A 27,977-nucleotide genomic window follows, 5' to 3' on the forward strand; every position below is an offset into this window, starting at 1 on the left:
TGCCTCAAAACTCTTTTGCTGAAGAAATTCTTCCTGAGATCCAATTTAAACCTGCCCTGGTGTAACTTGAAGCCATTCCCTCTCGTCCTATCACTTGTCCCTTGTCCAGAGAGACCAGCACCCTCCTCGCTACAACCTCCTTTCAGGGAGGTGTAGACAGTGATAAGGTCTCCCATAGTCCACATCCACAAAAGAGTGGAGCAGCTTCATCTCGAAGATAGATGTCTACAGCAAGTCTCTCACACAGTATGGCCTTGGGAACCACCAGGAATTAAAACCTTTTTTCCTGGGAACATATGTTTCTGCCTGGAGTACCCTATGCCTGTTTGGCTGAAGAAGAGGTGGGGAATGTCAGCAGGAGAAAAAGCGCAACAGCACCTCTGGAGCAAACACATGCCCTGTAAACAGTACGCTGCTTCCTTCAAGTCCTCATCTTACTGTGTGTCACGTGTGTATGTTCGCATATGTTTCGTGTGTGTGAGGTTCTTGTATGATCTTCAAGTCAGAATGTTCCTCCTCACTGTTTTCCACAAGCCATGGGAGATGCAGAACTTCGTGGTGCATGAGGAGGACTTGGAAGACTCAATGTCACAATGATGTTTTCTCTGTGCCCAGGGTCAGCGATGCCATCCCTTTCTCATGCTCTGAATATCTTTGTTCCCAGTAAAGCATGAGCTTCTCCCCTCCAAAAAGCATTGCCTGGGAGACAACATTTCCACAAAGCATGTTTGACTTTTCCAAAGGACATTGCTACGGAGACGCAGCCTTTCCAGAGGAATGTGTCAAGTAGCGCTATCTGGAGACCAAGAGTCTCTCCTATTCGTGGGGCGGCCAAAGGGCACGTGGGACATTTCCCAGGGCCTCTTAAAGAACTGCAGATTCCTCTCTGCAGCCCTGTACGTGGACACGTGAAGAGGCAGATGAAAGACTGAGACAAAAACATCTACCGTGACAAATGTATTTTCAAGGTTTCCAAGTATCTGCTCAATTTATCACAGCAATAGGAACAAGAACACACCGCCACAACCTGAAGGTAGTCCCTTGTCCTTATTACTTGGAGCCTTCAGTGGTGGAGGCAGTTTGCTTCAACACAGTGAGATCTTCCTAAGCAATAGGAATCACAGAATCATAGAATCACAGAATAGTTTGGGTTGGAGGGGACCTCAAAGCTCATCCAGTTCCAATTCCCCTGCCATGGGCAGGGACACCTCCCACTGGATCTAGGTGCTCCAAGCCCCATCCAACCTGGCCTTGAACCCCTCCAGGGATGGGGCAGCCACCACTGCTCTGGGCAACCTGGGCCAGGGTCTCAACACTCTCATCATGAAGAAATTCCTCCTTATGTCAAGCCTAAATCTGTCCCTCTCCAGTTTATACCCATTGCCCCTTGTTCTATCTCTCCAAGCCTTTGTAAACAGCCCCTCTCCAGCTTTCCTGGAGCCCCTTTCAGGTACTGGAAGGCCACTATAAGGTCTCCTCAGAGCCTTCTCTTCTCCAGGCTGAACAACCCCAACTCTCTCAGCCTGTCCTCATATGGGAGGTGCTGCAGCCCTCGGATCACCTTTGTAGCCTCCTCTGGACCCGACTCCTTTGTCCACTGTCCAAAATAACCTTCCACATGTGTGAAATAGGACGAGGTGGCGTGTCCCTACCTATGCTGGAGGAAGGCATCTCCCTCCACAATCCTGTGCCTCAGAGATTTGGGGTTGAACGTGACATCGAGCTTCGGGTATGGTAAAACAGCCACCCCAGGAGAGGAGCTTTCCTCCATAAAACCTGTGTCACCTCTGTCACCGATGAACACAAGTTTAGCAGCTTCAATGAAAAGAACGAAATACAAGATGAGCAAATAAGCCACTACTTCGAAAATCAATCCAGGAGGGTTTTTTTTCTTTTAAATAAGCACAAAAGATTCAGTTTTATTTGCTTGCTACAAAACCACAGAGAAAGAACTTTGCCCAGATGCACTCTGTTTGCTGCTGGGCTCTTCTGTTTTCGGAGAGAATCTAATTCATTCATTTGCCTGGAGAGAAATTCTATAGAGAAGAGACTTGTGATCAATACCTGAGCTTAAAAAGAATGAGGCCCAAAGCAGTGGGACTCTGAGCTGCCAGAGAGCCGGGAAAACAGCTGGTAGCTGTAGTTATAGTTACCATTTTTTTATACGATCAAGGTCCGGGAGTCTATGACCCAGTTGTGCCGAGTGCCATACAAAACACAGAAGAACGATGAAAGGATGGAAAGGCTTTGCACCAAGGCCAACAGCAGGCTACGGCGAGGGGAAAACAGCGAGAGAGCAACGCGGCAGAGCTGGTAAGCACAGCAGTGAGTGCCCTCTGCTCAGCAGTGACTGCTGTCAAGTTATTTCATAGATACCAGGCAAAGGATTCTAGGAAAGCAGCGTTTAGGAAGACTCGGAAGGATCTTGGGGTCCAGAGCTTGGCTCTGTAGAGTTCCTATCATGGATAAGGAACCACATGGGAGGCAGCACACACGCCTTTGGCTAAAAATCTAATGGCTGGGTGATGGGGCATTGTGGACAGGTCTCCAGAGGGCACTGAAGTTGTCGACAGAGAATAAAAGATGATGGAAAAGTTCCCCCAATAGCTCTCATAGGCCTATAAAACCAAGCCAATTAACTTATGCTTGACACAAGAGAGGAGAAGCCAGCATATACATAGAATCATTGAGGTTGGAAAAGACCTCTAAGCTCACCCATCCAACTGTCAGCCCAACCCCACTGTGTCCATGTCATTAAACCATGTAGCAAAGTGCCACGTTTTTTGAACACTTCAAGGGATTGAGACTCCACCACTGCCCTAAGCAGCCTTGTGCTCCAGAGCCTGCACCAGCTCCATTGCTCTGCTCTGGATGCCCTCCAGCCCCTCCATGTCCTCGTACATGTGTAGAGACTGGGCAGAAAAGCATCCAGGACAGCACAGCCGTGCAAAGTGAAGCTTTGTGCTCGCTTCGTGCTCACTTTGGTAGCATATATACTAAAATTGGAATAATACATAGAAGATTAGCATGGCTTCTGCTCAAGGATGACACTCACATTTGCAAAGCATTCCATATTTTGATGACCCAAGGGCTGGAGCACCTTCCATATGAGGACAGGCTGAGAGAGTTGGGGTTGTTCAGCCTGGAGAAGAGAAGAGAAGAGAAGAGAAGAGAAGAGAAGAGAAGAGAAGAGAAGAGAAGAGAAGAGAAGAGAAGAGAAGAGAGGAGAAGAGAGGAGAAGAGAAGAGAAGAGAAGAGAAGAGAAGAGAAGAGAAGAGAAGAGAAGAGAAGAGAAGAGAAGAGAAGAGAGGAGAGGAGAGGAGAGGAGAGGAGAGGAGAGGAGAGGAGAGGAGAGGAGAGGAGAGGAGAGGAGAGGAGAGGAGAAGAGAAGAGAAGAGAAGAGAAGAGAAGAGAAGAGAAGAGAAGAGAAGAGAAGAGAAGAGAAGAGAAGAGAAGAGAAAAGAAGAGAGGAGAAGAGAAGAGAAGAGAAGAGAAGAGAAGAGAAGAGAAGAGAAGAGAAGAGAAGAGAAGAGAAGAGAAGAGAAGAGAAGAGAGGAAGAGAGTGGAGAGGAGAGGAGAGGAGAGGAGAGGAGAAGAGAGGAGAAGAGAAGAGAAGAGAAGAGAAGAGAAGAGAAGAGAAGAGAAGAGAAGAGAAGAGAAGAGAAGAGAAGAGAAGAGAAGAGAAGAGGAGATCTTATAGAGACCTTCCAGTACTTGAAGGGGCTACAAGAAAGCTGGGGAGGGACTGTTCACAAAGGCTTGGAGTGATAGAATGAGGGGGAATGGGTATAAACTGGAGAGGGGCAGATTTAGACTAGATATAAGGAGGAATTTCTTCATGATGAGAATGGTGAGGCCCTGGCCCAGGTTGCCCAGGGAAGCTGTGGCTGTCCCATCCCTGGAGGGGTTCAAGGCCAGGTTGGATGGGCCTTGGGCAGCCTGATCCAGTGGGAGGTGTCCCTGCCCATGGCAGGGGTTGGAACTGGATGATCTTTAAGGTCCCTTCCAACTCAAACTATTCTATGATTCTAAATATCCATTTACTTCACTGCAGGTCCTCATTATATATGACAACCATTGCCTCCCTGATTATGTGAGAGACCCCCCTCAGTTAGAATGGATTCAATTGTTTCTTCCTTAGTCTACAACAGATTAGACTGAGCTTTGCATTTCTGTACCCAGCTCTCAAATGTGTTTGCAATGACAAAGAAACTGCAGAGGAAAGCCATGGATTTATAGCTCTGTCTGCTCCGAGTGTCGCACAGACGCCTCAGCCTGAAACCATTCTGCTGTCGAATACAGCTCCAGCACTGAAAGAAGTTCACAGGAAAGTCTGCTTTAAGAAAGAAATTAGGACTCCTTTAGAAGGCAATGGCTGAATAAACCTGGAGAACAGTTTTGCTGAAAGTCTGCAGCCAAAAATACAAGGGCTGGAACAGAACAGGACACTCCATCTCCTCTCTGTTCTCACTCTCCCACTTGCTTTTCTTATGCTGCCTTTATTTCTAGATGATTTTATTCAACTGGAGCTGAAAATCTATGGGGACGTCTGTCTTTTGGTATGAATTTATTAATACATAAATATCTCAGGAACTTTCTTTAAAAAAAAAAAAAAATCTAAGGAAATGCTCACTCTCTCCTTCCCAAAGACTTCAAGTTCAGTGTAGACAAAAACCAGAGCACAAGGGGAAATCTATACAGCCTTCAAAGATCTCGCTTGGCTGATATACAGAGCAGAAGGCAATAAATAAATAAATTCCAGGCATACATAAGCAGATCTCATTGAAACACTGACAGCAGAATCTTAAGACGAACAAACAACCTGGCAATACTCGTAAATGCCTGATGGTGTGGTTGGTGAGCGTGTGTCAGACGCTGCCTTGGGGTAAGACAGACTTTGTGGCTGGTGCGACTGTCTGGAAATATGGATTTCTGGGAGGCAATTAAGTTGTAATACTTCATGTCCTAAGGTTGGTGCTAATTCAGAACTGGAATGTAGATGTTCATAGATATGTGAGGTCAGAAGGCATGAAACCTGTTTTGCCCATCTGCTGTTGGAATGGGTGCAGAGGAGGCTACCAAGATGATCCGAGGGCTGGAGCACCTCCCATAGGAGGACAGGCTGAGAGAGTTGGGGTTGTTCAGCCTGGAGAGGAGAAGGCTCCGAGGAGACCTTATAGTGGCCTTCCAGTACCTGAAGGGGCTACAAGAAAGCTGGGGAGGGTCTGTTCACAAAGGCTTGGAGAGATAGAACGAGGGGCAATGGGGATAAACTGGAGAGGGGCAGATTTAGACTGGACATAAGGAGGAATTTCTTTACAATGAGAGTGGTGAGACACTGGCCCAGGTTGCCCAGGGAAGCTATGACTGCCCCATCCCTGGAGTTGTTCACAGCCAGGTTGGATGGGCCTTGGGCAGCCTGAGCCAGTGGGATGACCCTGCTCATGGTAGAGGGGTTGGAACTGGATGATCTTTAAGGTCCCCTCCAACTCAAACTATTCCATGACTCTATGATCTACATCCTTCCTCCTATCTTTCTGCTATCTTTATCGGAAGACACTGAACTTGGGGTGGTCCCCTAACGTATCCCTACTTCTAACCAGTTCTGGTGAGCCGGGCATGGGAAGGCAGCACTGCCTGAGGCTTGGCCAAGAGCAGCCCCGTTGCTGCCGCCCTGGAAGGAAGCGCATTGGCATGTGTGAAAACAGAGAATGAGAAGAACGCAAACACACATCTGACACATTAGGCCAGGAACTGGAGCAGAGACTAGAGGAAGCTACGTGCTTTCTCCAAGGCTCTTGAATTACTATCATTCCCTTGCTTTCTCTTGCTTCCAGGAGAATTCTCTCACACTCTTCAGAAAGGCAAAGAGGGAGATGACTTGCGTTAAGTCACGTGGAAATTCTATCTGTGCCACTTTTAATGTTTATCTGCAACGTTAGGATTGCTGAAGCTACAACTGCTTTCTGCAGCAATTTCCAAGAGACTGAAGAGACTTCAAACAGGGTACAGGAACCTTTCGTGAGCTGAGGAGATTAGGTAGAGCTTGTAGGCAAAGAGAAGCGGTGGCTCCATTCCCCCTAACACCTGTATATGCCCCTTCACCCTGGGCTGCAGTCAGTGTACTGAGAAAAGGCAAGATGCCCAGCTCTGGTGGCATCTCAGCTGCTTGCTGCCACCTCTGAACTCCCCTCTAATAAGTGTAATGCTAATTTCATTGATAATACTTCCAAAGCAAAATCCTGGGGGGTTTAGAGCACCATTTCAAATGGATCTCAAGGTGTGGTCCCTAAGGGAGTCTTTACAAAAAACAATAAACACATAAAAAAATAGCCTTCAGAAAATGTCCATGCTCTTTCTCCAGGAGCACCTTCTCTGCTGCCGTTTTGCTCTATTAGCAGACTTGATCTGAAATGGTAAATGAGCTTCCCCAAACATAGCATTTTACAGCCCTGTGTTATAGTGTCTGCATTTGTGTAACTGGGCGTAAAACTACAGGCATAACCGCTTTCTATCTTTTATGTCTGACTTTCTCTAACACTGAAGACCAATCAAGACCCTGCAGCGAGCTTTGTGCAATATTGCACTGATAAATATTCACCTGTTCCTTCTATTTTTCTTCCTCCTGATTGCTGTTCCTCTTGCTAGCCACATTTGCATGAAAATATGGTTTTTATTGCTCATGCCCTGGCCTGCTATTGTATTTAGGAGCTACAAAGATTATAAAAACTGCAGGTGACAAATAAGCCACTGGAACAGATGACCATAGTAATTAAAAATGTGGAAATATTTTCATCTGTTAAAAACGGTGCAATGGGCAGGATTGTTTCTACGCAGAACCTTTCTCGTGAGCTGCTTTGAGCACTCCGATCCAGTGGGAGGTGTCCCTGCCCATGGCAGGGGGGTTGGAACTGGATGGGCTTTAAGGTCCCTTCCAAACCAATTGAGGATTCTCTGATATACACCTCATAAGGCTGTAGTTCCTCATGGAAGGAAAACTAGGCTGGCTTTAAGGTGGTGGAGGTGGATCCTCAAATTTCAGCTCCCTCTGCACCACGCCAGCTTCTCAGGAGCCTGGTAGCATCTTCAGCACAACGAGTGCTGTTCATAAGAATCTCTTTTTCAAGCACGGTGAACTCAGTCCATCTCCGGCTCCTCCACTTTGCCTCCCTGCTGTGCTCACCACCAGCCTCCACCTATTCTCATGGCAAGAGCCTCTGTTGCAAGGCGCTCTTTGCACTCTTTTCATGTTGGCTTATCACAGAATCACAGAATCACAGAATCACCAGGTTGGAAAGGACCCACTGGATCATCGAGTCCAACCATTCCTAACACTCCCTAAACCATGGCCCTCAGCACTTCATCCACCCGTTCCTTAAACACCTCCAGGGAAGGCGACTCCACCCCCTCCCTGGGCAGCTGTTCCAGTGCCCCATGACTCCTTCTGTGAAGGATTCTTTTCTAATACACAGCTTGACCCTCCCCTGACGGAGCTTCAGGCCATTCCCCCTTGTCCTGTCCTCTGTCACTGGGGAGAAGAGCCCAGCTCCCTCCTCTCCACAACCTCCTTTCAGGCAGTTGTAGAGAGCAATAAGGTCTCCCCTCAGCCTCCTCTTCTCCAGGCTGAACACCCCCAGCTCTCTCAGCCGCTCCTCGTAACCCTTGTTCTCCAGCCCCTCACCAGCTTTGTTGCTCTTCTCTGGACACACTCCAGAGCCTCAACATCCTTCTTGTGGTGAGGGGCCAGAACTGAACACAGTATTCGAGGTGCGGTCTCACCAGTGCCGAGTACAGAGGGAGAATCCCCTCCCTGGCCCTGCTGGTCACACCGTTTCTGATCCAAGCCAAGATGCCATTGGCCTTCTTGGCCCCCTGGGCACACTGGTGGCTCATGGTCAGTCGGCTAATCGTTACCTTTCTGCCAAGCTTCAGGCTTAGACGGTCTCAGCTGGTAAATCCTAACGCTTCAAATCAAAGGGCTTGTGATCCTGCCTGGAAAACACGTGTGTCTGTGCATACAAACACTGTCCCTCCGTAGTACAAGAACGTGATTGACTGAGCCCTTAGGCAGATCTGCAGCGTGATTAATCACACCCTCTTCATTTCCTCCCCCTGCTAGTGATGAGCGTATTGGAAATGTCTTGATCAATATAGATTACAGGGATCAAGCCTTCATCTCCTTTCAAATCGGATCTGTAATGTGTTTCCCCTACTTTTGTCAAGCCTTTCAATGCCAGCCTTTTTCCTTCTGCTTTAATTATTTCTCTCACTAACATCATGAGCTCCCAAGATGTTTTGGATGGCGTTTGTTTGTGTTGCAAGACACACACCAAACTCGCATTGATTTTGAATGCTACTTCTTCACTTAGAAGTAATTGTAAACAAGTTATACAGTCTAAAACATACAGAATTTGACTGCAATCTTCTTTACGTAGACACAACTTTTCCGTTCTTCAGTATCGGCAGTTTCAGTGGAAAAGGAATTGGTCTATGAAACTTTTGTTCCACTTCTCCACTTGAGGCTTTTTTTATGCTCTACTTTTGAGACAAATCGGAGAGAGGCACTGGGTACAGGACTTATTAGCACTAATTGCCTCCCAGGGTAAAATCAAACATCCAGATCACTAAAATGTCCTGCTCTGTTTTCATAATAGCCATTTAATTCAATGGGCAGAAGTGCAGGGAACTTTCTCAGGGAAAGGTAATACACGTAAATTGAAAATGTAATGGGATATTGGGACACATTATACCCAGCAGGTCTGCCAGATGTGATTAAACTCGGTTCCTTTACAAAAGGATAATAGTTCTCATCGTAAAGCAGCAAAACAAACCCCTCAATTGTTCTTACGCTAACACAAAGCCAACCCTATAGGATGGTACTGTCCAAAAAATCAACTTTTCCATTACTTGTTTGTAGCGCAAGAAGATCCAAGGCAATAGAATGTGATTGCTCCTGGTTTCCAGTCCCGATTGAAAGCCTGATTGTTCTTTGCCACTTTTTTTTCATCCCTGATATCCGATAGCCATGATCTGAAATCAGTTATGCTGACTCTGCCCAGTCAGAAAACACCTGAGCAAGTGCTGGATGGGAATTACACTGCTTCTGGACCATAATATAGTTAGAAAATGTTAATAATCTCTATGAAGAGAGAGAGTAACCTGGTTTATGCTGCTCCTCTGTGTCTGCACCTTCTGAAAGCCACAGCAAAGTCCCAGTACATCACAGTTGGATCTTGTCCCAGCGAGCAGTCCAGTGGCAATGCCAGCTTAGGCACAAGAGCAAAACTGAAACGTATCTGGTGCTTAAAACGATAACCTGAAAGTTTCTTTCTCCTCAAGGATGTCAATCTAGACCTTATCTCAGAGGTCCCTGCAAGAAGCTGCCTTGGGAAGCAGATCACAGAACCAGAAGACAGAGCAGGGATGGAGCTCAGAACGTGGGAAACTCATGTTGCAAAGGATTTGCCTTCGGAGGATAACCAAGGCAAAAGGATGTTGGTCTTGCACAATAGAAAGCTGCAACCTGGGGTAGGAAACACCAACCAACGTTGGAGCTAGAGAGCCAGCTCAGGAACTGAGCAGTGGGGTAGGCAAAGAGCAGGAGGGAATAGCCAGGAAACCAGGCTGAAGAGAGGCAAAAATGCACACCAGGAGGATGCGGACAGTGTGGGAGGGAAGTTTGCCAAAGGAGGTGTTCAAATACCAGCTTGAAGCACAGTATTCAGACGATCACAGAGCAGTCAGTGTGTGGTGCCTCCTTGGGAGAGACATTCATAGCACTCTGAGGGAGTGGGGAAGGGTCTGATGAGCTATTTCTTCCATCTCCCCCTATTCCCTATTAGCTCTAGTTCAGTATTATCAGATTTTAAACTATGGACGCACGCATTCAATGCTGCTGGATCCAGTACTGCTGCTGAAACCAATGTTTCCCACTTGGCTGCTTTTAAACCTTCCACTAAGCACAACACACTAAATAATAAAACCAGGAACATCAGTAGAAGAATCTCAGTGCCCCTGAGGGCTAATTTCCTCCTGGTTTGTTTCCTTTGCACAGTCTGGTTAGGATAATCAAACTATCTGGGGCTTGTTAATGACCCAGCCTGTTCTCCCTACCAATGCTGCAGGCATAAAATATCATGTTCTCCTGAATCAGACTAAATCGCCTTCATTTCTTGGCTGTATCCTCCACCTTCCAGGCTGGATTCAAAACCAGTGGTAAAGGAACATCAGTTTGAGATTCTGAACACATTATTTCTGTGTGTTGAGCCCAGGCAAAGAGTACAGAAGTGCAAAGGCTTCAGGAAAAGCATCAGACTGCTCGTGCCATTACCATGTTAAGGGCAACAAACCAGAGGAGGATTGTGTTGGTAAGAAGACCAGTGTGTTTACAACAGAGAACTCAACCCAAGTATCCAACTTTGCAAGTTCTCACTGTTTTATAAGGAATACAGCAATATTAAAGCCTCAGTTCTTCAGCCCTGCGAAATTCTCAGCTAGTTTTAAAAAACCAAGAAGACTAAATCTTGCACCTTCCAAGGAAAGCTCTTAAATATAGTCTAAATGAGCCATTAGCAGCCATAAAGGTGGAAGCAAAGGACAAAAGAAACCCTAAAATATCATTAAAAACAAAGCTCTCATTATACTTTCAATGCTTGATTCATATTTTCAGGTTTGGGCCAAGCCAGGAGTAATTCTGGACGTGTTCAAGGCCAGGTTGGATGGGGCTTTGATCACCCGGATCCAGTGGGACGTGTCGCTGCCCACTACAAGGGGTTGGAACTGGATGGGCTTTTAGGTCCCTTCCAACCCAAACCGTTCTGTGATTCTCTTTCATCCAAGCACAGAGCAACCGGCATAATTTTGGGCACTGCTGCTTTGGGGGTGACACTCAGACCTTGACGTAAGAGTTGCCACCCCTGTCGTCTTCCGAGTTGTGTTTCTCCCTATCCAAGGCTGCTTTATGTTTCAGTACCTTGGGAAAAACAAAGCTCTCATCCAAACAATTACTTTCCCTTCCTGGCTGAAAACATCACTGATCCACAACCATTATTCAGGAGTTCTCTGAACCGCGTATGTATCAATCCTCTGGGTATTTACGGGATGATACCTTCAATTGCAAACACTTGGGAAGGGATCAGGAGAGAGCTGTTTTGCCCCCAGACATGGGGCAATTTAATCAAGGTAAGATTATTGCTTCCCATTTCCCATCATGAGACCTTTCATTTTCACAGAATGGGCATATTCTTCTATTAACAGCTCCGGAGAAAGTCAGGCTCTCCAAAGACTTTTCATGGCGATACTAAGCATCGTTAAGCTGCGTTTTGTATTCAGTCGAGAAGAAGTGGCTGCTAAAGGGAACTTTTTGATCAAAGCAGCAACGCTGGCTCTGAAGGTTGATAATCACACATGAAATTCAGAGCCCTGCAAGATGCCAGCCAACCAGATAAGCTCGAGAAGAGGGAGAGGCAGGAAGAAAGTGCAGCAACCAAGTATTTCCAGGAATATCTGAACAGCAGCAAGTTTATTTCCAGCCTCTCCACTTGTCCTCGCACTGGGTGGGCTGCTGCTGGGACCTGTGGCAGGTACAACCTTCAGTTTTCAGCTGCAGAAATACCTAACCTACCCGTTTTCAGGTAAAACTGGAATAGGTAACAACGCTTTCTCCAGTGGGAGTCGGGAATTGAGATGATTTCCCTGGAAATAAATTCCTTAAGACAAATTCCCTGGAAACAAGCGGCCAATTTGTTTGATTTGGTCAAAGCCACGTGCAAAGCCCATCCAAGGAAGGATGAAACTTCAAAGGCAGGAAGCTCCAAGGATGAAGCTTCAAAGGCAAGGGATGCATTAGGCTTGTGTTGGTGCACAGTGAGCTCGACACTACCCGCGGATGGGGTCCCAGCTGCCTTTATAAAGCATAATTTCTAGTGTGTAAAGAATGGGCATGATGAGAAAAACCTTTCCTAATTGTCTCTTTTTATTGGAGAGGAGGGAGGAGTCACTGCAGCCAAATGAAGACGAAGATATTATTTATCTCATCCTAAATTGCCTGTATGTGATCTGAAATGCCTACCAGCCTGTGCATACGGGCAACTGAGAAAACACGCCACGAGAAGACAACTGATCTGAGCCGTTTTAAAAATCATTTTCCAGCTTCAGGTTGACTTTTCCAAACGGAGTTCCAAAACGCTATCAGCTGAGGTGAGGCCACGAAATGAATGAAGAATCATCACGACCAAAAGGTCAGCTCATTCCTCATCCTTCATACAAGATGCAGCCAGTGGAGGCGATGATGGACAGAGCTGAGGGGAGTGCAGTGCTGGTAGTTTGGGTATGGGTTTGAGAACCCTCAAACATCAGACTAATGAAACTCAGAACCTGTTAGAAAGAAAAAAGACCTAAGTGCATTTAAAGATGTCGCGAAAATTCATGGGAGAGCAAGACATTAGATCCAGATCTCCTGACTCTTTGCAGCATTCAACTGGAAGCTCCAGCTGGGCAACCCCAAAAGAGATTAATCCCAGAAGACGGTCTGAAAAACCACTTTCAGCACATGCTTAGAAGAAGCACTAGCTGCTCTGCAAAGCTTCTACCCTTTCTTTATCCCTGCAGGGTCTCAGCATCCCTCAGCAGTGTATTAAGCAGTGTGGTTACCATTTATCGTGTAACGTTTTTCCTGTAGCTGGAGGGCAAAGTAGTATCTGACAGAAAATGCCCTTTTGTTAAGTGGTATTTTTCTTCTCAGATATAAAGCAGCATTCCTTGCACTTTAAACAGTCGACGGTAGAACTTTACAGTGGTCCTTAGCCACGTGCTCCCAATGGTGTCCCCACCTGTGTCCCTGCCCATGGTTGCAGCTGTAACCTAAGCAGCCAAATAATCCGGGTTTGTTCCACTGGAAGGTCAGAAAAAAACAACTAAACTACATTGATTGACAGCATTTTTGGACCTAACAACACCCAGCCTGTGTTTCTGAGCATCACGCTCAGGACTGGGGCCTCCTGGGACACGCTTCCTAGCGCAGTAGAAGCAAAGAGGCTTGGGGGGAAACCTTCCATTTGTTGTTGACTCAAGAATGACAGCAGGCAACCAAGTGTATGTGTGTTCAGTGCCCTAAAGTTATTGCTTTGTTACTCCAGGAAGAAATAAAGTTCTGGGAGAAGCAACGGTGACTAAAGGTTGAAGTTCACCTTCAGGCTATGTAGGTTTGTTCTCTTTTCAAAGGAGGGCTCTTGGAGAGAGCTTATTAGAGCAGCAACCCTCTTATCAGCACTCGTTTGGACAATGGGACTAATGCTGGGCTACTGTCAAGCAGCCTCGGGAGAACCAGAGGAGAGGTTTCCCCCCTCTGCCTCTGCCTTCTTTCTGACATGGCTTCAAGAGCAAAAAAAAAATGCCTGAACACAGAAGAAAAGAGGAAACAAGATAATCTGTATAATCCCACTTCAAAGGCTCTTTTAGCTGAGTTGCAGTGGATGGGAAGAGCAGTCTGAGCGGCTGCATTTTAACCGTTTGGAAGGCACAGTGCACCCCGTCTGCGTGCCAGGCAGCCCGCGGCCGAGCAGAGCTGCACCCGACTTCCAAAGTCTTTTTGTGAAGTGGCCACACTCCTTGAATTTCATAGAATCATAGAATCATAGAATCACACAATAGTTGGGGTTGGAAGGGACCTTAAAGATCATCTAATTCCAACCCCCCTGCAATGGGCAGGGACACCTCCCTGTGGCTCAGGCTGCCCAAGGCCCATCCAACCCGGCCTGGAACCCCTCCAGGGATGGGGCAGCCACAGCTTCCCTGAACACCCTGGGCCAGGATTTTGTCTTCTTTTTTTGTCTGCATGTAATTACTTCAATCTTCACTCCCCCGCTGAAAGCAGCATTCTCTCTCCGGCCTATCAGTTGTAAGTTGATAAGGTTAACCAAAGCTGTACGGTTAACTAAAAGGTCATCTCTTTTAAGACCTCACATAGAGTCCCGTGTCCAGGTCTGGAATCCTCAACAGAAGAAGGAGATGGAACTGTTCTAACGGGTCCAGAGGAGGCCATGGAGATGATTCGAGGGCTGGAGCACCTCTGCTATGAGGACAGGCTGAGAGAGTTGATGTTGTACAGCCTGGAGAAGAGAAGGCTCTGAGGAGACCTCAGAGCAGCTTCAAGTACTGGAAAGGGGACTGCAAGAAAGCTGGAGAGGGAGTGTTTACGAGGACCTGGAGTGTGTGTGAGGAGGAACGGCTTTAAATCGGAAAGGGGAAGACGTAGATTAGACATTAGGAGGAACTTCTTCCCAGTGAGGGTGGAGAGGCCCTGGCCCAGGCTGCCCAGAGCACTGGTGGCTGCCCCATCCCTGGAGGTGTTCAAGACCAGGTTGGATGGGGCTTTGAGTGACCTGATGCAGTGGGAGTTGTCCCTGCCCATGGCAGGGGGTGGAACTGGATGGACTTTGAGGTATCTTCGAACCCAAACCATTCTATAAAGGCAAAACAGCCTGAAGTAAATTCTGCTGAGCATGATGGTGACCAATTCTCCAGCCTAGCTGAGCAGGACTGCACTGGCAACAACTAGGACCCAAATACAGAAGATAAATTACTAGTAAATGGCAGTTAAATAGGTATCAGGAAGGCAATCAAGGCTGCTTGCTACTATTTATCACTTATATCACAGCACCACCTACATGTCCCTGACACAGAGCACAGCACCGTGGTAGCAGGCACTGAAGAACCACAACACAAAAAGGGTGTTTTGCGGGGTGTTGCAGTTCAATAGTAAAATTTATGCATATGAGCTGAGGGCTTGATTGAACTGCTGAACCTGAATACCATGCCTTTATAAATGACTTGAGTCACTCTTGACTTCCAACATCCGTGTAGGTCTTCCCTAGGTCTTGGGTCATGACTGACAGCCTCGTGAAGATACCTCAATCTTAAATGGTACTGTTTGGGCGACTCAGACAAGCCCTAGGTCTTCTTTGGTTGTGGTGTTAACTTAGATATATATATGCCTCTTGACTTTTCCATGTGGTCAACATACGTTTGGGTGTCCTCTTTGAGGACGGAACTCAACAAGTTTCTGGAAGGAAATACAAAAGCAGATACATGAAGGTACAATTCTTCTCATCTAGATTTGGTGATGGGATTATCTGAATAAATATCCAACAGACGCACACACAGAGGAGTGCATTTCATCTCTTTCTAAAAATGACACCTGCATTTGGACAGGTGTTCTGTCATCCTTTGCCTGAATTCAGAGACCACCGGGGAACTGAGGACCACTCACTCATTTGGAGACATAGTGGAGATACACTCAGTCCCCGAGACAAGTCCCATTCTTTGCAAATTCAGACAAAAGGATGGAAAGGATCAAAGCCACGATGGAATCATACTTGTCAACTCAGTGTAAGCAGGCTTAGCCTTCCACATTTCTTTTTATTCAGATTTTTTAGCTGCATTGGTAAAGATAAGGTTTTTTGGAAGGAAATGGACAAATATATCAATCTAAAAGATATGGATTGATCCTTTAAAAACAAAAGAAAAAGGCAGTTCAGTCAATTCCTCATAAAGAAGAAGAGGAAACTTCTAAAGTTAAGTATTAGCCCAATGATGATGTTCTACGCCTTATGCTGGAGAGGCTATTAATTGTAATTCAATTGCTCCGGTGCTGGGGAGCAGCCAATGCTGTAATGGGTTTTGAAGACAAAGTAGCTGTTATTCTGTATAAGCAATGCTGGGGATGCAAATTGTCCTAATGGCATAGTGGTTAACCAAGATGCTGGAAACCTCAAAGAATGATTTTTACCCTTACAGGGATTTTTAACACTAAAGAAGGTGTTTAGAAGGTAGAAAGAAGGTGCCTCAGCTGAAAAAGGACAGCAGTAAAGCAAAGGTACTCATGAGAGAAGAAGGGCAGGAAGATTGTTTAACAGCATGAGTACGAAGGCAGAGAAGCAAAGATGCCTCGAGCTACGTGGAGAACTGTTTGGATGGAGTTCTTCCAGCTCCAGTCAGGAATAGCATAACCATCTTCCATGGACAGCCTGCTTCTGACGCGTCGCAGGGGAGCACTGGAAGCACTGCCTCCTCTGAACAGCCCTTGGAAACTGGTTGGGGAATGGCTTGGAGTTGTTGCACAGAGGACGCATCTTCAGCCCTATCTCCATGTATCCAAGGCTGGAGAGGTCAAAGAACACCCTGGAAGTTGAACATTGTCAGACATGTGGCAGCATTCGTGAGGAGAAACCTGCAGCCAAGAGTATGGAGAAAGAATCAACCCTGTTCCTCTCTAAAAACATATCTGGACATGAATAAGGCATCTAGCAGCGCTTCGTAACAACCATTTCTTTGGAAAAGAAAGCCCTTAAAGGGCAACGATGGAACAAACTGTGCTCCAAGGGCAAGTAATATTAAATACGAGCCAGTCGTGGCTCGAACTCAAAGTCTTTACCCATGCCTGGGAAACATTCAGCTTTAGCTAATGAGCTATTTGCGAGACACCAGAAACAAAGGCAAACAAATGTAAAGAATGGCCTCAAGCTACAGCTGGTGGTGAGACATTCTGCATCTGCACTCCCAGACTATGAAAGATAGATCTAAGGTTGTAAGCAGATCTCTATAAACTTCAAGCATTAGTCCCAAAGTTCGGTTTTCTCTTCTTCTCTTCCTGCAGCCTGCGAGTTTAAAGCTTTTTTACAGTCTTTACTTGATCTTCAGCGGCGCTCCGAGGTTTTTTTTCATTACTTGGGATTACTTATTAAATTCTTTGTGTGAGCAAAATTCCAACCTGAGCTGAACTGCGATTCTCTGACTGCGGGGTATTGTGCTCGGTTATAAATTGTCAAAGGAGGTACGTTGAATAAATGGCTGCGCTTCTGAAATTCGAAGAATGGGAAGGAGGAACTCTGGGCAGAGCAGACCTATGAGATGTGATGATTTTTCTTCCTCGAGGTTTTTCCAATAGCTCCGTGAATAGAGCATAGGATTAGGAGATGAAAGCTCTAAAGCAAATCACTGCTTTGGCCCCGGGAGAATAAGGACTTGAACTAAACTCTGCCTTCACAGGTGAAAGATGAAACACTGAAAAGTTATCTTGCCACTCTGAATTGCTCGACAGGTGCTTCTCTAAGGAAAAATACATCCGGACCCATTCAATATGAGACCCCAAGGCCACTGGTCTCAGATCTGACATCATATGCTCCCATAGAGCCATTATGGTTGATTCAAAACTACTTCTCGGATTTCCCAGTGGCAGGGGAGGTGGAACCAGATGATCATTAAGGTCCCTTCCAGATGTAACCATTCCATGATTCTCCTATTCCCTACCACTGATTTTATTGCCAATTTGACCATGATCAACGAACACATTTTTTTAACTGAGTGTATAACCTATAGTGCTGTTCCCTCCACATAATCCAGAGGAGCTGATTTCCCTCTGCTCTCTCTGGCACAAGGTAGGTAGGATCTAATCTAACCTGATGAAGTCCCCTGTAGCTAATCATTAAGCACGGGAAGGTCAACGATGATTAGAAGTGGTGAAGGAAGGGTGATAATTCTGCAAGGAGCAGTCCCTGGACCCCAAACAGCAAGGACGGGGCAGATGCTGCAATGGGTTGATAGGTCACCCACGTCCACATGTTGATGAAGGGGTGATAGGGTTAGGCCAGACCTCATCACCTCAGTTTTTCACGGTCTCTGGACTCTGATTAGAAACTGTTATAAAGCAGATGGAAAATTGTAGACATACAGGTATCTCCACTGGAGCCAATCTTCTGAGAATTGCTCAGGCTCTTCAAATGTCAACTATTTTAACAAGATTAGTCTAAATATACAGCATAGGGAGAACCAGGATTTGCCCTGCTAACACTGCCGCTTGGGCTTGTGTGCGTGAGAAATGATGGAAATCAATAACTCCCTTAGGCTCCAAAACCTCAGAACTAACTGAGCATCTCACCTCTACAAAGGACATTCACTGTGTTCTGCAATGCTCCCTTTCCTCCCTCAACGTGATGGATAGATGCCTGAAGTAAACAAGGTGTCCATATTCCTGTCACCAGGACCTATGTAGAATCGGCACGAGAGGCTCCCACGGGTTCTGAAGTGACCAGGGAAGTCATTTTGTTGCCTAGAGAGGTAGTGGAGACTCCAAACCTGGAATCACTTGAGGTCGGGTTGGATGGGGCAACTTGATCAAGTTAAAGGTGTCCCTGCTCCTGCAGGGGGGTTGGTTTGGATGACCTGTAAAGGTCCCATCCAAGCCAAAGCATTCTAGGATTTGCTTTAAGAGAACAGAAGAGGTGAATATCTGTATATTAACACGTATAGATATAAATAGCAAATGAAGCATTCAAAAATAGGAATTTGTTAGTCACAAAACAGAAAGGAACACACATTTAATGGAAACAGTTGCAAGTTTCCTGCTTCTATTTTTTTTGTTGTTATTTTATTATCTCTGCCGATTAGCTCTTTCTGTGGGAGTCAGAGAATGACTGGGATGAAGGCTGAACTCCTGCTCATCTCAGCAGAAGCACTGCATCGACTCAGCCCGGACAAGACACAAAAAACTGATCTTGTCCTTACTTGACCTATTCTGTAAGCATAAACCTGCAGACATCTCCTTGGTATTCTTAATTACCTTGATGGATTCCAGATTGGAAAGAGAGAGGTTTTGTTTATTTTCCACTGCTTAGAAATCCTCCTGCCTATAGTATTTTATAATCCATTTGCTTCAAGACGTGCTTTAACCAACAGTCAGACCCAGAAGACGCGGGGTAGAGGAATAAGCTGCAAGGTTAGTGGTGGCTAAGACATCAAGGAATGGTTTGGGTTGGAAGGGAACTTAAAGCCCATCTTGTTCTACCTCCTGCCATGAGCAGGGACACCTCCCACTGGATCCGGTTGCTCCAAGCCCCATCCAACCTGGCCTTGAACCCCTCCAGGGATGGGGCAGCCACCACTGCTCTGGGCAACCTGGGCCAGAGCCTCCTTACCCTCACATTTCTCCCTAAGATCTCACCTCAACCTCCCTTCTTTCAGCTGAAAACTGTTCCCTCTCATCCTATCCTGCACTTCCTGATCAAAAGTTGATCCCTCAGCTTTCCTGGAGCCCCTTTCATTACTGGAAGCTGCTCTAAGTTCTCCCCAGAGCCTTCTCTTCTCGTTATTGCATCACTTGAGGGACAGCTTCACTGCAAACAGCTAAACTGAGACACATTAAATTGTTCCTCAACTTCTGTTTGTAATCTAAAATCATGTTGCTGCCGAGACTCTGATTTATGTGTCTAGAAAGGAACATGATTATTATTTTCCAGTGCCTTTCAGAAGCACCTGAGATGAAGCAAGGACCAAACAACTCTGCTACATCAGAAGAAGAAGAAGAATTAAATTGTGTCTTTATTTTAAACCATCACAGAAAAATTAGCAGGCTTTGAAATTTCACTGCTGCAAAGAGATTGGTTTCTTTCTTTAAATCTCCCCAAAGATAATCTGAATAATACATTTTTAAGGATACAAAGTCATCTAGTTTCATTTCCGTCTGACTGAGGTGGGGGGAGTATGTTTTCAAATGGAAAATTACCCATTTTGAATGGAATCTGGATATAAAGGCTGGTTAAGCCCCTTCAGAAATAATCAAACCCATATTATTGTCAACTCCTTTAAAGAGACATATTTCTACAATAATTTCTTAGCGATATTCTTTATCCCTTTCTTGTTGCGAAGCCTTTCTTTCTGTTGTCAAAACCTAGGAGTTTTGTGAGTTATGGTGGTTCTTTGCTGGGTGTTTTATGAGATAAATGATCGTCCTGTGCACGCTGCAACATTTGAGTTGAATCATTTCTGTCCAGGTGGCACATTCAGCGTTGCGCAATGTCTTTCAAAGCAGCCTCACGCTCATGCAGGCGTCATAAATCACGCTTTGGGCCATTACCAAGGTTCTGTTTATAAGGGAGTTCAACCACTCTAAATGCCACAGAGCCTACAAAATAACCTTCTCTCTTCCCTTCTGCTTTCCAAGGCGCTCCCCTTCCCATAGCCGCGTACAACAGACAGAACCGGAGACATCTCCTTGTGGATTTGGGATGCTTAAGGAACAAGAAAAGAAAAGGCAGACAGTTTTGCTGCTAGAAGAGAATTAAAGCTGTGGTGTATCTGTGCTGCGGCTGGCAATGCATCCAGAAATCCAGACCCAACCAGGAAAACTCAAGTGCTCAACTAACCATTAATAAATCCCATGATAGGAAGGAAGGGTTCTCCATAAAGCTCCTCAACCTCCCTTATCCTCCTTAAATCTCCCTCCTCCTATAATAAATTTGAGGCTTAGCAGTTGCTCCGTTCTAAGGAGTGTGGAGGAAGTCCAGGTCATTAGCATTTGAGCTCTGACGGAGCAGGATGGCAAAAAAAAATGAGTCTCCAGATGACCAAATGACTGATTCAAGTGTTGCTAATACCTCTTAAAAGCCTAGTCCTTACATCACCCTCTCTTGCACAGAAATAACACTGTCAATCAGCATTCACACGATGCTCACTGGCAAGATAAAACAAGCTAGGAAATGAGTAAGTTACCCAGGTGCTCCCTTGAGTGCAAGTGAAGCACTGGAAGAGGCTGCCCCGCGCAGTGGTGGAGTCTCCGTTCTGGACGTGTTCAACAAGAGCGTAGATGTGGCACCTCAGGACATGGTTTAGCCAGCACTGTGGTATCGGGCTAATGGTTGGACTGGATGAGCTTAGAGGTCTTTTCCAACCTTAGTGACTCTATAAAGCTATTACAATCAGAAAGTACTTCAAAATGATCTGGTTTCGTAATAAAAAGCTTCCTCCTACCATCTTCCTTCCCAAGAGAGCCTAAGTATAGAAGGTACTTTAGAAGGATGAAGAAGGGATCTCGCCCTCCACATAGTCAATGCATAGATGGTGGTAGAGCGAAGAGAGACTCAGTTAACAAAGCACACCAGCTCCTAGGAACGTCAGGAGCTGTGGTGGGCACGGAAGCAGCACTCTGCCATCCCCTTACACCATATTGGGTCACACGTGACCTTCTACCACGTTGCATGGGATTTGCTCGGCCAAGGAATGGGAAGAAAGGAAGCAATTTTGCTCCGCTTCCTGAATTGATTCAATTACAGCTTGATCTGGATGCCTTTATTCGGTGTCAAATAGACCCCGAGGCAGTGCTGAGATGAGAGTAATGCCTTCCACAGAGCAAACACCATGTGAATGGGGAAAGAGCTGAGGTGGTTTCTCATCAGTGACCATTACATTGGCTTGATTACCTATGGATAAACCCTCTTCAGTCCCTGGCCTCCAAGTTGAAAGAAAAGGCAGAGATGACCTTTAAAAACCAAGCTGAGAATACAGTAATTGGGCAATAATATGAACCAGCAAAATATGAGTCAAAATGATCCCTTTGACTTCAGTGAGAGGAGCAGCTAATGCATGGAGGAGTGTTCTCATTATTCCCACTTGGCATCAAGATTTTAACTACATCTGCTCAACACGTAGGCTGTTAAGTGGATCACTCTTTCAGACAAGGGAGTAACATCACCTGTGAACAAGAGCGAATCAGTGTGATTGAGAGAACCAGATGTCTGGAGTTCTGTGATTAGAGCTGCATAAATAACCGATGTTTCAGTTCACTGACCAAAACCTCCCAAAATGGGGAATAATAGTCTTTTTTTTGGTAAGACCTTCAACAAAATTTCTTTCAGGTCAAATGAAATATTCTGTATTGTCTGCAATGAATTCTTTCATTTGGCTTTCAAGCTGCAGCTTCATTGCTTGCTTTTTCTTTTCTCATGTATGAGTGAGTGGACCTTGGCCACTGCCGGCTCAAATTATTGTTTAGAAGAGGCTGAAATGGAAAGTTTCAACTTTTAAGTTTCTTTTTCACTGAAATCATTAAATGAGTTGAACACAAATGTGCAAAAGCATTTCATCGTTCCAATTCCTGAATTGTTACCAAACAAAACACTTGAGCTACGCATTTCTCTTTGTCCTTTGCCTTCATTTTCATCTGATCTCTGTTTGATTTCTAAATTGTTTACACTTGTAGATGAACAGTTTCACCTCAGGACACATTGCTGTGCTGAACTTCCTGAAGGAGTGCTATAAACCAGACAAACATCGGGTTCCCCATCGCACGGTGCTTGGAATCTACACCTCTTTGCTTCATCTTTGCTTGTCCTACAGCATCATCTTACTGGAAGAACCACAATATTAAGAGCCTCCAACACTAAATGACCTTGCTATTGACAGGCATGTGGAACAGATTAATTACCAACTCTGACGGCATTTCTTCAGCTCCAAATCTTACTAGAGTCTCTTCTGCACAGAGACAAGATTGTACCAGCAATAACGTCTTCAGGCTCAGTCTCAGTGAGGTGTATTCAGGGTTGGAGCATCTACACACGTACAGCATTTCTATGTGTTTGCTTGAAATATCATAGAACCCCTAGACTGGAAAAGAGCTTTGAGATCATCAAGCTCAACCATACCTGCCCACTACCAAATCATATCCCTATGCACTTTATCCACCTGTCTTTTAAACTCCTCCAGGCACGGTGACTCCACCACCTCCCCGGGCAGCCTCTGCCAGTGCTTGAGAACCCTTTTGGTGAAGAAATTTTTCCTAATGTCCAACCTGAACCTCCCCTGGCACGACCTGAGGCCACTCCCTCTTGTCCTACCACCTATCTCTTGGTAGAAGAGACCAACACCCTCCTCTCTACAACCTCCATTCGGGTAGTTGTAGACAGTAGTAAGGTCTCTCCTTGGTCTCCTCTTCTCCAGGCTAAACAATCCCAGTTCCCTCAGCGGCTCCTCGAAAGATTTGTTGTCCAGCCCCTCACCAGCTTCACTGCTCTTCTCAATATGTCATCTAATCTTCATATACATTTAGTCTCCAGTGACTGCATCTCTTTGGTTCTGAGGAGGTAGACGGGTCACTGGAATTGTGATTTCCAAGGCAATATTTCGCCTTGGAGGACTGCAATGATAGTCATCCAGTCAAGGACCACTGTGTTTTATTACCACGAAGGCCCCTGGTTCATTGGGTGGCTTTAAACAAATCATTTAACTTCTTATGTGTTTGTGAACCCAGCTGGAAAACTTCACACAAAACCATCCAGCAGGCAAGTTCCAGCAAGCCACATGCCACGCTTGCATTTGAGCGTTCCTCAGGGAAATAAAGCACAAATGAAAACTGCAAACCATCATCTACCCATAATAAATGTTTTAAACACATGCTGGAGTCAAGAGTAAAGGCTGAAATTTAAACATGAAGCAAGACAGACTATCAGTTACTTCTTAATTTAGGGGAGGGGTTTTGTCTCTAAGATAGCACTGTTGAACTCTTCTTGAATCTCAGCTTCTGCACGCATGCTTACGAGTTTTTATATTATAGCCATATGGATTCGATAAACTAATTGATGAGCTGACAGCGAGCTGCACCGTGTTCCCCATCTTAATGATTTTACCCTCATTTATCTGTCACCTTGAGGCTTAACCAAAACAATACGGTTCTTTTGTTTTCCTGAACCAAGAGAGAAGAGCACACAGCTCAGCACGCACTCCGACCAGCACCCAGCCCTGGGGCTGCTGTCTTGGACCCAGCAGATGCCCAGAGAGGCAGGGTCTAGCAGATCCGTTTGGCTGATGATACGCTTGGCACCATGGATAGTCTCAGGTATCCATGATATTCTGATGGAATAAACAACATGGCTGCAGAATGTCGTAATTCAGAAAGGACCACAAGTATCATCGAGTCCAACTCCTGTCCTTGTTGGGCATGTTGGATAACCCCAGCATTTTCACAATGCGGCTGAGGGCATCAGCCAAAGGCTTCTGGGATATTGTCAGGCTTGGCCAAGCTGTGACTGCTTCCGTGGGAGCTGTTCCAGTGCTCCACCACCCTCTGGGATAAGAACCTTTGCCTAAAGTCCAACCTAACCCTTCCCTGGCATCTTCCTGCCATTCCCTCGGGTCGAGAGAGAAGAGCTCCGTGTGGGCTCCTCCTCCTTCCCTTGTGAAGAAGCTGCAGACCATGATGAAGTCTCCCCTCAGTCTCCTCCAGGCTGAACAGACCAAGTGACTTCAGATGCTTCTCACACCCTTCCTCTCTAAACCCTTCCCCAACTCCATGCCCTCCTCTGGACGCTCTCCAGGAGCTTTAGACCCTTTTTAGCCTGTAGTACCCAAACCTTCATGTAGTGCTCAAGGTGGGGCTGCACCAGTGTGGAGCAGAGCGGGATAATCCTCTCCCTCTCCCGGCTGGCGATGCCGTGCCGGATGCACCCCAGGACACGGTTGCCCTCTTGGCTACCAGGGCCCTGCCTAGTCCTGTTCAACATCCCATCGACCAGAGCCCCGAGACCCCTTCCCGCGGTGCTGCTCTCCAGCCTCCTGCTCCCCAGGCTCTGGGGACACCCAGGGTTGCTGTGTCCCAGGTTCAAGACTTGGACTTGACCTTGTTAAACCCCATGCAGCTGGAGATTGCACAGCTCTCCAGTTTGTCCAGAACCTTCTGCAGAGCCTCTTTGCTCTTCAAGAGCGTCAAGAGCGCTCCCCAGTTTCGTGTCATCCACAAACTTAGTTATTAAACCTTCAAGTCCCGCGTCCAGGTCATTTATGAAGATGTTAAAGCGCCCTGATACGATAATACGAACATTAGATACAGATGTTCCAAAAGTGCTACTACTTTGAAGATACATCAGCTTAGTGTAGGTTTGGGAGGAAAAGAATAAAAGACATAGAAGAAGAAAAAGTCTTTACAATCAGAGATAAAGTCAAACACAAGAAATAGCCTGAAAATATACGTTAAAGGGTGTCAAGGTGGGGAGAGTGCTCTTAAGGTAATGAAAGAATGAGTACGAATGCAAACTACTAATGAGACATATTCCACAGAAGCTGCTCTAATGAAGAGCTGTTGGAGTTGTACTTTGTCTTGCAGGGATAAACCCAGAATCAGACTTATGGGTTCAGGGCAGATCAAGAGGTAATGCAGAGAAGAATTCATCAGGGAGCTCAGCTCGCAAGGAGGTAGATTATCTGCTGCAGCGGCAGAGAAATCAGATAACAAAAGGTGAGGCGGCTTGCTAAAAATCAGGGACAAAATGATGAATAAGAAAACATTAGTAAAATACATGCTATTCTTATTACACGCCAGGCAGGAGGGAGGCCAGTAACCTAGGAGTCACTTTTAATTTAGCACAGGATACTAAATTGTGCTAAGAAATGCATCAGAATTCTTTGATTTAGCACAGCAGATCCAGAAGCTTTGTACAGAAAATAAGAAAGAAAGAAAGCCAAGCCTGAAGCTAATAGCAAATGGACAGTAAACGTTGGGCTTTATTCAAACAGAAATCCTTTTAGATGCAAAAGCTTTGCTACGAGTGCAAGGAGGGTTCTCCCCTCCTTGGGAATCAGTGGATTTGAGCTGATGCTTTGCAGGAAAGGGGTTGGAAATGCACCCAAAGCGGTGATTCTTTGAGACACGAGAAGTGAGGGAAACACATCACTCAACTGTGAGTGCAGGTGTGAACGCCAACCTCGCAGGTCTTGCTGAAGAGTTTGAATGGAATCTTTATTTTAAATTGAAAACTGGATTTTTGATGATTTGTGTGCAAAATGGCTCTTTTCCCTATAAAGAATAAAGTTTCTACATAAATGATAAAATGCCAAACACAAATAAGCTTCTTTTTTTTTTTTTTTTCTAACTGAGGAACAGAACCATAGACTGTCCTGAGTTGGAAGGGACCTGCAAGGATCATTGAGTTCAATTCCTGTCCCTGCTCAAAGCAACCTAAACATTCACGCCATAGGTCTGAGGCCATTGGCCGAAGGCTTCTGCAACGTTGTCAGGCTGTAACTGTTTCCCTGGGAGCTCTTCCAGCGCTCCACCATCCTCTGGGAGAAGAACCTTGTCCTGGTGTCCAACCTAACCCTTCCCTTGCACAGCTTCCTCCCATTCCTTTAGGTCCCATCATTGGTCACCAGAGAGAAGAGCTCAGCGCCTCCTCCTCCTCCCCTTGTGAGGAAGCTGCAGAGTGATGAGGTCTCCCCTCAGTCTCCTCCAGGCTGAACAGACCAAGTGACTTCAGATGCTTCTCACACCCTTCCTCTCTAAACTCTTCCCCAACTCCATGCCCTCCTCTGGACGCTCTCCAGGAGCTTTAGACCCTTTTTATCCTGAAGTACCCAAACCTTCACGCAGTGCTCAAGGTGGGGCTGCACCAGTGTGGAGCAGAGCAGGATAATCCTCTCCCTCTCCCGGCTGGCGATGCCGTGCCGGATGCACCCCAGGACACGGTTGCCCTCTTGGCTACCAGGGCCCTGCTGGCTCCTGTTCAACATCCCATCGACCAGAACCCCGAGACCCCTTCCCGCGGCGCTGCTCTCCAGCCTCCTGCTCCCCAGGCTCTATGAATATTAACAACAATCTCCGCATGGTAGTTGGAACAGAACATTTGGGAATTCTTATGAAACAGTTTGGAGGAATCAAGGATCTGTCACTCTTTTGAAAGGCATCGCATCATTTCCTGCTCCGTTCTGGGGTACATAGTCCCAAAATAAGCACTTCTGAAACATAGGCGGTGGGAAGGGTATTGTCTTCCATGGCAAGCTGATAAACGAAGAGGCGAGACTGTGAAACTCTACATGGATAAAGCAGTATTTAAGGCAGCAGGAAGACAGCGGCAAAATTGTTTCTTGCAAAGCAGCAATATGAAATAAAACAGGACACCGGCACATGAATTACCCAGTGACATACAGTGCAGAAGGGTTTCCCCTTTCTCCAAAGCATTGGAAGAATGGGAAATCACGTTCCCAGCCCTTAATAGCAGCAGGAAATCTGACTAAACATGGATCAAATGGAAATATTCCTTTGCAGCAAGCCAATAGTCACCAATCAAATTTCTGAGCTCCACGGGCTATAAGCTGCCTGTGTTTTTCTCCTAGGAGATACGCATGCTCTCACATCGCTCCCTACCACTAACATTCGCTCTACTGCATACGTACCACCTACCTTTTCTTTCAGAGATGAACTAACTGATATATCTCTAATTAAACTCGGAGTGATCATCCTCAACTTGTATTTAGCTTTCAAATCTCACGCTTCTCTTCCAGACCTGAATAAAGATAATTGTGCCTCAACGCTTCCCTGCTTTTTCTACCTGTTCTTGATATAATAAAAGACAATAATTCTGGAGCACCTCTGCTATGAGGATGGGCTGAGAGAGTTGGGGTTGTTCAGTCCGGAGAAGAGAAGGCTCCAGGGAGACCTTAGAGCAGCTTCCAGGACTGAAGGGGACCTACAAGAAATCTAAGGAGGGGCTATTTACAAGGGCATGGAGTGATAGGAGGAGGAGGAATGGCTTTAAATTGGAAGGGGGAAGATTTAGGTTAGACTTCAGGAAGAAATTCTTCACGCTGAGGGTGGGGAGGCCCCAGCCAAGGTTGCCCAGAGCAGTGTGGCTATCCCGACCCTGGAGGTGTTCAAGGCCAGGTTGGATGGGGCTTTGATTACCCTTATCCAGTGGGAGGTGTCCCTGCCTATGGAGGGGGTTGGAACTTGATGGCCTTTGAGGTCCATTCCAACCCAAACCATTCCATGATTCTATGAATAATTCTACTTAAAAGCTTGACCTCACGGTTTAAAATCAAGCCCTTCGTACAAAGCACTATAGTTGCCCCTGTGGGTTTAGCTAACATGCTCGTACCTATTAAAAACCACACGGCAACAGGATGTGTGGCCACTGAAGAAATAAAGACGGAGACCAACTTTTCATGTTCTGAGGTCTAATAGTCAACAAGATTGGCAGTGTTAGGTTTACAGTTCGACTTGATGATCTTGAAGGTGTTTTCCAACCTAAATGATTCTGTGATTCTAAGGATTTTATCAAAGTCGTCAGACCTCAAATCAAAGTTGAGCTCAGGTTAGAAACAGTCAACCTCTTCTCGGCCAGGTACTCTGAGATACCACCTTTTCCCACTGTCCGGTGATG

General features: G+C 46.0%; 1 protein-coding gene and 1 non-coding gene across 3 annotated transcripts in view; one reads left to right on the forward strand and one right to left on the reverse strand.

Annotated features, from left to right (window-relative positions):
* ASIC2 (acid sensing ion channel subunit 2) overlaps positions 1-27,977 on the reverse strand; it is a 537,867-nt gene that overhangs the window by 266,670 nt on the left and 243,220 nt on the right. The window lies entirely within an intron of this gene.
* On the forward strand, positions 2,973-3,079 carry LOC128854620 (U6 spliceosomal RNA). The gene has a single exon (XR_008453607.1). It is a non-coding gene; the product is annotated as a U6 spliceosomal RNA (small nuclear RNA).

Source organism: Cuculus canorus, chromosome 25 (genome assembly GCF_017976375.1).
Source record: "Cuculus canorus isolate bCucCan1 chromosome 25, bCucCan1.pri, whole genome shotgun sequence".
In the NCBI taxonomy this organism is placed as follows: Eukaryota; Metazoa; Chordata; class Aves; order Cuculiformes; family Cuculidae; genus Cuculus; species Cuculus canorus.